We start from the raw sequence: 10905 nt of genomic DNA, 5'->3' as shown, positions 1-10905 counted from the left end.
TATTCGAGGTTTTTTGTGATTCCAAATGAATTTTTGGATTGTTTTTTCTATTTCCATGAAGAAAGCCTTTGGATTTTTTTTTTGTTTGTTTGTTTTTGTTTTTGTTTTTGTTTTTCGAGGTAGGGTCTCACTCTGGTCCAGGCTGACCTGGAATTAACTCTGTAGTCTCAGGGTGGCCTTGAACTCACGGCGATCCTCCTACCTCTGCCTCCCGAGTGCTGGGATTAAAGGCGTGCACCACCAAGCCCAGCTGGAATATTGATAGGGATTGCATTAAATGTGTAGATTGCTTTAGGTAAGATTGCCATTTTCACAATATTGATTCTTCCAATCCAGGAACAAGGGATGTTTCTCCACTTTCTAGTGTCTTCTGCAATCTCTCGCTTGAGTGTTTTCAAGTTCTCATTGTATAGATTCTTTACTTCCTTGGTTAGGTTTATTACAAGGTACTTTATTTTTTTTGATGCAATTGTGAATGGGAGTGATTCTCTGATTTCATCCTCTGAGTGTTTGTTGTTAGCATATATGAAGGCTACTGATTTCTGTGTATTTATTTTGTATCCTGCTACATTGCTGTAGGTTTTGATCAGCTCTAACAGTTTGCTAGTAGAGTCTTTAGGGTCCTTTATGTATAGAATCATGTCATCTGCAAATAATGATAACTTGAGTTCTTCCTTTCCAATTTGTATCCCTTTTATGTGTGTCTCTTGCCTTATTGCTATGGCTAAAACTTCCAACACTATATTAAATAAAAGTGGGGACAGTGGACACCCTTGTCTTGTTCCTGATTTTAGTGGAAAAGCTTCCAGTTTTTCCCCATTTAGCAATATGTTGGCTGTAGGCTTGTCATAAATAGCCTTTATTATATTGAGATATGTTCCTTCTATTCCCAGTCTCTGTAGGACTTTTATCATGAAGGGATGTTGGATTTTGTCAAATGCTTTCTCTGCGTCTAATGAGATGATCATGTGATTTTTGTCCTTCAACCCATTTATGTAATGTATTACATTTATAGATTTGCGTATGTTGAACCATCCCTGCATCTCTGGGATAAAGCCTACTTGGTCAGGGTGAATGATCTTTTTGATATATTCTTGTATTCTGTTTGCCAATACTTTGTTGAGAATTTTTGCATCTATGTTCATGAGGGAGATTGGTCTGTAATTTTCTTTTTTTGTTCTATCTTTGCCTGGTTTTGGTATCAGGGTGATGCTGGCCTCATAGAAGGAGTTTGGTAGAATTCCTTCTTTTGCTATTTCCTGGAAAAGCTTAAGAAGCAATGGTGTTAGCTCTTCCTTAAAAGTCTGGTAAAATTCAGCAGTGAATCCATCTGGGCCTGGGCTTTTTTTAGTTGGGAGATTATTGATAACTGTTCGGATCTCCATGTTTCTTATAGGTCTATTTAAGTGATTAATCTCATTTTGATTTAATTTAGGTAGGTCATATAGATCAAGGAAATCATCCATTTCTTTCAGATTTTCATACTTTGTGGAGTATATGCTTTTATAGTATGTCCCTATAATTTTTTGAATTTCTCTGGAATCTGTTGTGATGTTACCTTGTTCATCTCTGATTTTATTAATTTGTGTCTCTTCTCTCTTTCTTTTGGTCAGATTTGCTAAGGGTTTATCAATCTTGTTTATCCTTTCAAAGAACCAACTCTTTGTTTCATTAATTCTTTGGATTGTTCTTTTTGTTTCTATTTCATTAATTTCTGCCCTAATCTTTATTATTTCTTCCCGTCTACTACTTTTTGGTTTGCCTTGTTCTTCTTTTTCCAAGGCTTTAAGGCGAAGCATTAGGTCGTTTACTTGCGACCTTTCTAATTTCTTAATATAGGCACTTAAGGCTATAAATTTACCTCTTAGAACTGCCTTCATTGTGTCCCATAGATTTTGGTATGTTGTGTTCACATTATCATTTGACTCTATAAATTTTTTGATTTCCTTTTTGATTTCTTCATTGGCCCACTCATCATTTAGTAGTGTATTGTTTAGTTTCCATGATTTTGTGTATGCTCTATAGCCTTTCTTGCTACTGATTTGTAGTTTAATTCCATTGTGGTCAGATAGAATGCAAGGAATTATTTCAATTTTCCTGAATTTGTTAAGATTTGCTTTGTGTCCTAATATATGGTCTATTTTAGAGAATGTTCCATGTGCTGATGAAAAGAATGTATATTCTGCAGCCTTTGGATGAAATGTCCTGTATATATCTGTTAAGTCCATTCCTTCTATGACCTCATTTAGTCCAGATGCCTCTCTGTTTATTCTTTCCCTGGATGACCTGTCAATTGATGAGAGTGGGGTGTTAAAGTCACCCACCACCACTGTGTTTGGTGTTATCTGTGACCTTAGTTCTAATAGTGTTTGTTTGACGAATTTGGGAGCCCCCATGTTAGGAGCATATATGTTTAGGATTGTAATGTCCTCCTGTTGGAGTGTGCCCTTAATCAATATAAAGTGACCTTCCTTATCTTTCTTGACTAATGTTGGACTAAAGTCTACCCTGTCTGATATTAGGATAGCAACCCCTGCTTGTTTTCTAGGCCCATTTGCTTGAAACACCGTCTTCCAACCTTTCACCCGAAGATAATGTCTATCCTTTGTAGAAAGGTGAGTTACTTGGAGACAACAAATTGTAGGATACTGCTTTTTAATCCAGTCTGCAAATCTATGTCTTTTCGTTGGGGCATTGAGGCCGTTGATATTATTGAAAGGTGTGTATTTATGTTTGCCATTTTGTGTGTGTGTGTGTGTGTGTTTCTGGTTCTACCTGCTCTCTCTTCTGTTAACTAGTAGTTGAGTACTGCTTGTTTTTTCTAGGTTCCTTATATGTGTGCTTTTCCTTTTCTTCAGCATGGAGGATTCTATCAAGTATTTTCTGTAGAGCTGGTTTTGTCTTCAAATACTCTTTTAACCTGCTTTTGTCATGGAATGTCTTTATTTCTCCATCTATTTGAATGGATAACTTTGCAGGATAAAGTAACCTTGGTTGACAGTTGTTATCTTTCAGAAGTTGGAATATATCACTCCAAGCCCTCTGGTTTTAAAAGTTTGTGTTGAATAATCTGCTGTAATCCTGATGGGCTTGCTTTTGTAGGTAACTTGATCTTTCTCTCTAACTGCTTTCAATATTTTTTCTTTGGTGTGTGTGTTTGGAAGTTTGATTATAATATGGCGAGGAGAGGTTCTTTCTGGGTTTTGTCTGGCTGGGGTTCTAAAGGCTTCCTGTATCTGCATTGGCACCTCTTTCCCAATTTGGGGGAAATTTTCTTCTATGATTTTGTTGAAGACGCCTACTATGCCTCTGGAGTGGAGTTCTTCTCCTTCTACTATGCCCTGAATTCTTATATTGGATCTTTTCATAGTGTCCCGAATATCTTGAAATTCCCACTCATACTTTTCTATAAGTTTGTCTTTCTCTTTGTTGGACTGCATTAGGTCTGCCACCTGGTCTTCTAGCTTAGATATTCTGTCCTCTCCCTCATCCATCCTACTGGTGAGATTTTCTACAGAGTTTTTTATTTCATTAACTGTGTTCTTCATTGCTAGTAATTCTGACTGGTTTTTCTTTATTATTTCTATTTCCTTATTTATGTCTTGTATTGCCTTCTTTATTTCATTAAATTGGTGTCCTGCATCTTCTTTGATTCCTTTGATTTCCTCTTTGATTTCTTCTTTGTTTGTTTTGATGTGTTCTTTGACCTCTTTGAACATATTTATAATCATTCTTTTGAACTCTTTCTCAGGCATTTCCTCTAACTCGTTCTCACTGGAGGACATTTCTGATGCATTAATACTTTTAGATGGATTTATATCCTCTTGCTTTTTAGTGTTTCTTGTGTTATAATGTATATATTTTTGCATCTTGGATTATGTTAATGCTTGTATTTTGTAGCTAGCTGTGTATTCTTAGCTGTATCAATTGATTTGATGTAATATATTTTCAGGGTAGGACCTTAAGGTATTAGGTGTGGCTCTTAAGACTCTCAGAGTATCTACAAAGATGTTCTTAGGGGTTGAGTTTCCCTGCTATAGGAGTATTCAAGCAGGCTGAGTGGAATAAAATACAGGTAGATTCTAAAATTTAACTAAACACTGTACACATTCAATCAAAAACAGCCCCAAGTCTTTATGCAAGAGTAGTTATTATAACAACCAGATCCTCTATCAACAAAGAGGTTAAGATTTCTGGTCTGTTGAGGGATCCAAGTCAGCTTGCGACCAAGTGAGACCCTTCCCTGGTGCAATCCCAGTTACCTTGGATGATTTTGGTCTCAGTCAAGTTGCTGCCTGGGTCCTCGTGCTGCTGTTCTGATTTCTGGAGCTGGGCACTTGCTTTTCCTGCGGGGCAAACCGAGCCGCTGCTCCTGCTGCATCGGCTGCTGCTGTAGCTGCCACTGCTGGGGCCACCACTGCTGCTGAAGCTGCTGCTGCTGTGTCCACTGCCGCTGCTCCCCCTGAAGCTGCTGCCGCCGAGTCTGCCACTGCTGCCACTCCTGGGTCTGCTGCTGCTGGGGCCGCTGTTACCGGTGCTGATGTTGCTGCCAAACTGTGCTCCTGCTTGGGTCCTGCTGTCAGCCCAAGTTGGCGTGGCCGGGTCCCGGGCTGCTGCTCTATTCGCCGGAGCTGGGCTCAGGCAGTGGGGGAGGGGAGGGAGCCACAGCTGCTCTGGTTCTCTCACTGCTCCACGTGTTCTTCTACCTTGCGGTCTGCTCCTCCGTTGCTCGCTGCCGCTCTCCCCTCACGTTTCCCGAGTTGCGGAGAGCGCGGTGTGAGGGAAAGCTCCCGCACCTGGCTTTTCCTGCGGCTCAAGCCGAGTCTGGCGGCTTTCTGGTGCGCCGTGGCCACGGCGGTTGGCCGAGCTGCCGGAGCCGCTTTTCCCGCCTGTGCAGGCTCTGGATTCTCTATAACTGTTCTACTTTTCCGCTGCCGCTTCAATTTCCTATACACCTCACTTTTTAGTAAAAGTGTGTATTTTGCTGAGTTTTTTTGGTCTTTTTCCCCTCTAGGCTGCTTTGGCGTGGTACCTACGCTGCCATCTTAACCGGAAGTCCTCTAACTTGCTTTTTTTTGAGAGAAAGACAGTCTTTTCTTTAATGTTTTGTTTTTGAGAAAGGTTCTCACTGTGTAGCCCAGCCTATCCTGAACTCAGAGCTGGCATTGGAAACATGACAGACATTCCCCTGACTCAGCATCCCGAGTGCTGGGATTACAAACCTAAGCCACCATTCCCAGTACCAGTTAACTTATTTTTAGGAGTTACGAACAGAATCATAAAATTTATGTGGAACTACAGAGAACCTGGCAATTCTAAAACAAATATGGCTAAAACATTCTGATTTCAAAACACACTTCAAAGTGTAGTAGCCAAGGCAGTATGGTACCAGCAACTGTAAATTAAACTGAGTTAAACAGTAGAATAGAGTGCAAATAAACTCACACATATAATTGATTTCTGACAACAATTTAACAATCATTAAAGGCCTAAATATATGAAGTAGGAGTATAAACCTCTTGAAAGAGAACATAGGTGTAAATATTTGTGGACTTATATTAGGCAAACCTTTTTATTATAACATTAAACAATATAAGAACAAAAGGTTAATTGGCCTTTATCAATATTTTAAAATATTTACTTAAAAATGACAGTGTCAAGAAAGTGAAGGCACTTCTAAGCTGCATGACTGATTAGGAGGTGGAAAGAGGTGAGATAACACACTATGTACTGTTCTTCAAAAGATAGGCTCTGTAAATGAAACTATGAAGCCATGTAAGATCTTAGTGTTGATGAGCTAACAGACAGAACCAAGCAGGCCTGCTGCTGAAGGGCTTCTTACACCGAAATGACCCTGTGGATGAGAACAGTGGAAACTGAGGAAGTGCTCCTGTGCACACACAGCATGCTTGCAGGATCGGAAGAACCTAAAAGGACAGAGGCACCCACTGAGTTCTTCAGAAATACCAGGCAATATTCCAAAACCTCCCTTCTCCCATAAGCCACCATAGGGAACAATGGAAACTGCAGAAGCAAAGGGCTCCACTAGCGGCTCCAAAAGCACAGCAACAGGCCCAGTCACGCAGAAATGATAATGCATTAAGGAGTGATCGGTCTTCACAACTCAGTATAGGCAGACTAGACACTCACTCCAAAGAATAACTTATCTTCTCTACTGGGGCAAAACATATCCCAAGTCTGGTTCTATATGGCTGAACAGGAAATGTTAATGATACCCCTCATATCAGGATAGATTGCTAAGGTGAAATATCACAAAGGAGAAAATGCAAAACCCAACCTACCAAGGGTCCTGGGGAATTGAACCTGGGTCCTTTTGCTTTGCACGCAAATGCTGTAACTGCTAAGCCATCCCTCCAGCCCCTATTTTGGTAATTTGTATGTTAGGGTTACCTTTTGTTATTTTGATTATTTTTATTTTTGATACCTCTTTTAATCTTTACTTCTGCATATATATAGATACAGATATATATTTCACAATGACTTTGTGCTTGTATGTTGTGCAGTTGGATTTTAGGATTATTCTGGACTTTTCTCCATCTAGTTGACTATTTTCCCTCTATTATTCTTTCACAAAGAATTCGAATGATTTGCTCTCATTCTAACCTGCCTTCCACATTCTCTCCTCTTTATGCCCTCCTTTTAAAACACCATAATTAACCACCGTTCATAGCCTTATAACCACTAAAATCAGTGGAATATGTAGGTATCCCAGCTTTTCTCTCCCAGATGCTTTTCCTACCTCTGTCTTTTTCAAAGTTAACAGTAGTGTCCATCTTAACACATCCTACTTCCCTTCCACTTCTAAATGACCCAAATCCTCATATGTCCAATACCACCATTGCTGGTTTATCCACCAACAGTTATTGATGTCAAAGGGACCATTGTTAATATGCTGTGATGAGATTAGTTTAGTGAGCTTTGGTCACTCCTACTGTTAGTATTCTATTCTGAGAGTAATACAGAGACCACAGTAGGCACCTTGACTGAGAATATAAATTGTGAACCACACATAGCTGATAAAACAAACTATGAAAACCCTAATGCAGTCATATAAGAAACATGAAAAATAAAGGCAACATAACCCCTCCAAAAAATTGTGAATCACACAATAGTAACCTCCAGTAAGAGTGAATTAGATGAAATCCCAAATAAGTATGGTCAACAGAATTAAAAAAGAAAACAAACTGTGAGAGGAATCCCAAGAGAACACAGAAAACAAGCTAAATGAAATTAAAAGGTCCATATAAGAGGAAAAAAATGAAAATACTGAAGTAAAACTAATCTGAAATACTGGAAATGAAAAATACAATAAAAAGTCAAGTGAGAAACTATACATTGGGAGGCAGAGGTAGGAGGATCACCATGAGTTCAAGGCCACCCTGAGGCTACATAGTGAGTTCCAGGTCAGCCTGAACTAGAGTGAGACCCTACCTCAAAACAAACAAACAAAAAAACTATACAAAGCCTCACCAAGAGAATGGATCAAAGACAGAACAGAATATCTGAGCTGAAGACAAGATAGAGGAATGGTAATGTTTCAACAAGAACGAAGAAAATAAGGTGGTACAAGTGGAACTCCCAAGACATTCTGGATACTGATACATTAAATCTAAGAATATTTGGCATAGAAGAAAAAATTCAATCTATTGGTTTACTATTTGCAATACCATCATAGAAGGAAATTTCCCCCAAATGGGGAAAGAGATGCCAATGCAGATACAGGAGGCATTTAGAACACCAAATATCCAATGCAAGTAAAGAGCCTCCCTTCACCATACTCTACCTAATCTGCTAAATAAACAGACCAGAAAAAAAGGTAGATTGAAAGTACAAGAGAGAAGCACAAAGACAAGCCAATCAGAATGGCAAGTGATTCCTAAATAGAAACATTAAGAGCCAAGAGAGCATGGGAGGATAGATTTTCAAGTCCTGTAAGATAGTCACTAGTTCAGAGGACTAGCCCCAACAAAGTTTTCTATTATAACTTAAGGAAAATGGGGAATTTCCATGATAAAAAGAAAAACAGCTTAAAGAGATTCATGACTACTAAACAGCTACAGAAAATACTTGAAGAAATCCTTCAGAGTGAGAGAAGGAAAAGCATGCACATGAGGCCACTAAGCCAGGTTTGAAAAAATAGTGCAAGAGAAAGATAGAAAATCACCATGCAGTGCAGAAATCAACAAGAATGACAGGAGCTAATATACACCTTTTAATAATAATTATGAGTATAAACAGTCTCAATTCCCTAGTCAAAAGATACATATTAGCATAATAAATTGGAAGTCAGGCTCCTTCTGTTTGTTGCCTCCAGGAAACACATCACACCATAAAAGATAGATGGTACCTTAGGGTGAAAAGATGGAAATGGTACTTCAGTGTGGGTAGGAAACAAGCAGGTGTTGCTATTCTACTATCTGGCAAAATAGACCTTAAACCAACAGTAGTCAGAAGAGATAAAGATCACTATATACTGATTAAGGGAACAATCCAACAAAAAGTCATTACAGTTGTAAACATATATGAGGTAATACATGTGTACCCAACTTCTTTAAACAAATACTACTAGATCTAAAGTCACAGATTAACCAGCACAATATAAGTGGCTGTCTTCAATACCCCATTGTCACCAATTGACAGGTCAGTCTAGAAAAAAAAAAAAATCAACATAGGAACATCAGGATTAAATAACATTAAAGAACAAACGAACCTAGCAGAAATCTACAGAGTATTCCATCCAAACACTAAAGAGTATGCATTTTTTTCAGCACTGCATCTAACTTGTTCTAAAATCAATCATACATTAGGACACAAAGCATATCTTAACAAATAGAAGAAAATGGACATAATTTCTTATATTCTATCTTATCACAGTAAAATGGATCAACAGCAAGAAAGAATATAGGACATACAAGAACTCATAGAAATTAAGCAATGTGGTATTCAATGAGGAATGGGTAATTGAAGAAACCAAGAAGAAACTTAAAAGTTTTCTAGGGGCTGAAGAGATGGCTTGGCAGTTAAGGCCCTTGCCTGCAAAACAAAAGGACCCAGGCTCAACTCCCCAGGACCCATGTAAGCCAGATGCATAAGGGGCACATGCATCTGGAGTTTGTTTGCAGTGCCTGGAGGAACTGGCATGCCCATTTCTCTCCCCCCCAAAAAACTTCCTATTTCTGTATCTCTATCTCTTTCAAATGAATAAATAAATAGTTTTTTTTTAATTCTAGGATCAAATGATAATGAAAACACACTATGAGATACATTAAAGGCAGTGCTAAAGTAGAAGTTTATGGCAGGTAAGTGTCTATATTTAGAAAGCAGAGGATAGCAAGTAAATACTTATGACATACCTTAAGGACTTGGAAAAAGAACAAACCAAATCAAAAACTAGTAGATGGAAAGAAATAATCAAGATTGGGCAGAAAATAATGAAATAGAAACAAACAAACAAAAACAAAACCCAAAGAATCAATGAAATTAACAGTTGGTTCTTCGAAAGGACAAACAAGATCAATAAACCCTTAATAAAACTAACCAACTCCCCCCCAGCTTAATAAAATTAGAAATAAAAGATACCATTGAAATTTAGAACATCTTTGAAACATATGCTCTACTTCCTTGGAAAATTAGAAGAAATGAATCAATTTCTAGATATATAAAACCTATCAAAAGTAAAGCAAGAGACTTCTGGTTAAGATGGTGGCATAGGTACCACGCCAAAGCAGCCTAGGGGGGAAAAAGACCAAATAATCTCACCAAATACACACTTTTACTAAAAAGCAAGGTGTATAGGAAATTGAAGCGGCAGCGGAGTAGAAGAGATCCAGAGCATCCAGAGCCCACACAGGCCGGCAAAAGCGGCACCGGCAGGTCCGCTGACTGCAGCGGCGGCAACGCACCAGAAATCTGCCAAGCTCGGCTCAAGCCGCAGGAAAAGCCAGGTGAGGGGAGCTCTCCGCTACTCAAGAAACATGAAGGGAGAGCAGCAGTGAACAAGGGAGGAGCAGATCACAAGGTAGAAGAACAGGTGGAACAGCAAGAGAACTAGAGAAGCTGTGGCTCCCTCCCCTCCCAAACCACCTGTGTCCAGCTCCAGCAAACAGAGCAGCGGTCCTGGGACCCAGTCACACCAACTTGAGCTGATGGCGGGACCCAAGCAGGAGCAGTCTGGCAACAACATCAGTGGCTCCAACACCGGTAACAGTGGCCCTAGCAGCAGTGGATCCAGTGGCAGCAGCCTCAGGCGGCAGCAGTGGCAAACCCAACAGCAGCAGCTTCAGAGGCAGCAGCGGTGGCTCCAGCACTGGCAGCTACAGCAGCAGCAGCTTCAGCAGCAGCAGCAGCTTTATTAGCAGTGGCGTCACATCCAGCAGTGGCAGCTTTAGCAGCAGCAGTTCCAACAGCGGGGGTGCTGATCTGCAGAGCCACAGTTTTCAGGCTTGGTTTTCCCCGCAGGAAAAGCCAGTGCCCAGCTCCAGAAATCAGAACAGCAGCCCAACAACCCAGGCAGCAACTTGACTGAGACCAAAATCATCCAAGGTAACTGGTATTGCACCAGGGAAGGGTCTCACTTGGTCACAAGCTGACTTGGATCCCTCAACAGACCAGAAATTTTAACCTCTTTGTTGATAGAGGATCTGGTTGTTATAATAACTACTCTTGCATAAAGACTTGGGGCTGTTTTTGATTGAATGTGTACAGTGTTTAGTTAAATTTTAGAATCTACCTCTATTTTATTACACTTAGCCTACTTGAATACTTTCATACCAAGGAAACTCAACCCCTAGGAACACCATTGTAGATACTCTGAGAGTCTTAAGAGCCACACCTAACACCTTAAGCTCCTACCCTGAAAATATATAACATCAGATCAGTTGATAC

This window comes from Jaculus jaculus, chromosome 1, assembly GCF_020740685.1.
Source record: "Jaculus jaculus isolate mJacJac1 chromosome 1, mJacJac1.mat.Y.cur, whole genome shotgun sequence".
NCBI classification, from domain to species: domain Eukaryota; kingdom Metazoa; phylum Chordata; class Mammalia; order Rodentia; family Dipodidae; genus Jaculus; species Jaculus jaculus.
The sequence above is the reverse complement of the archived record's forward strand: the minus strand, read 5'-3'. Positions refer to the sequence as shown.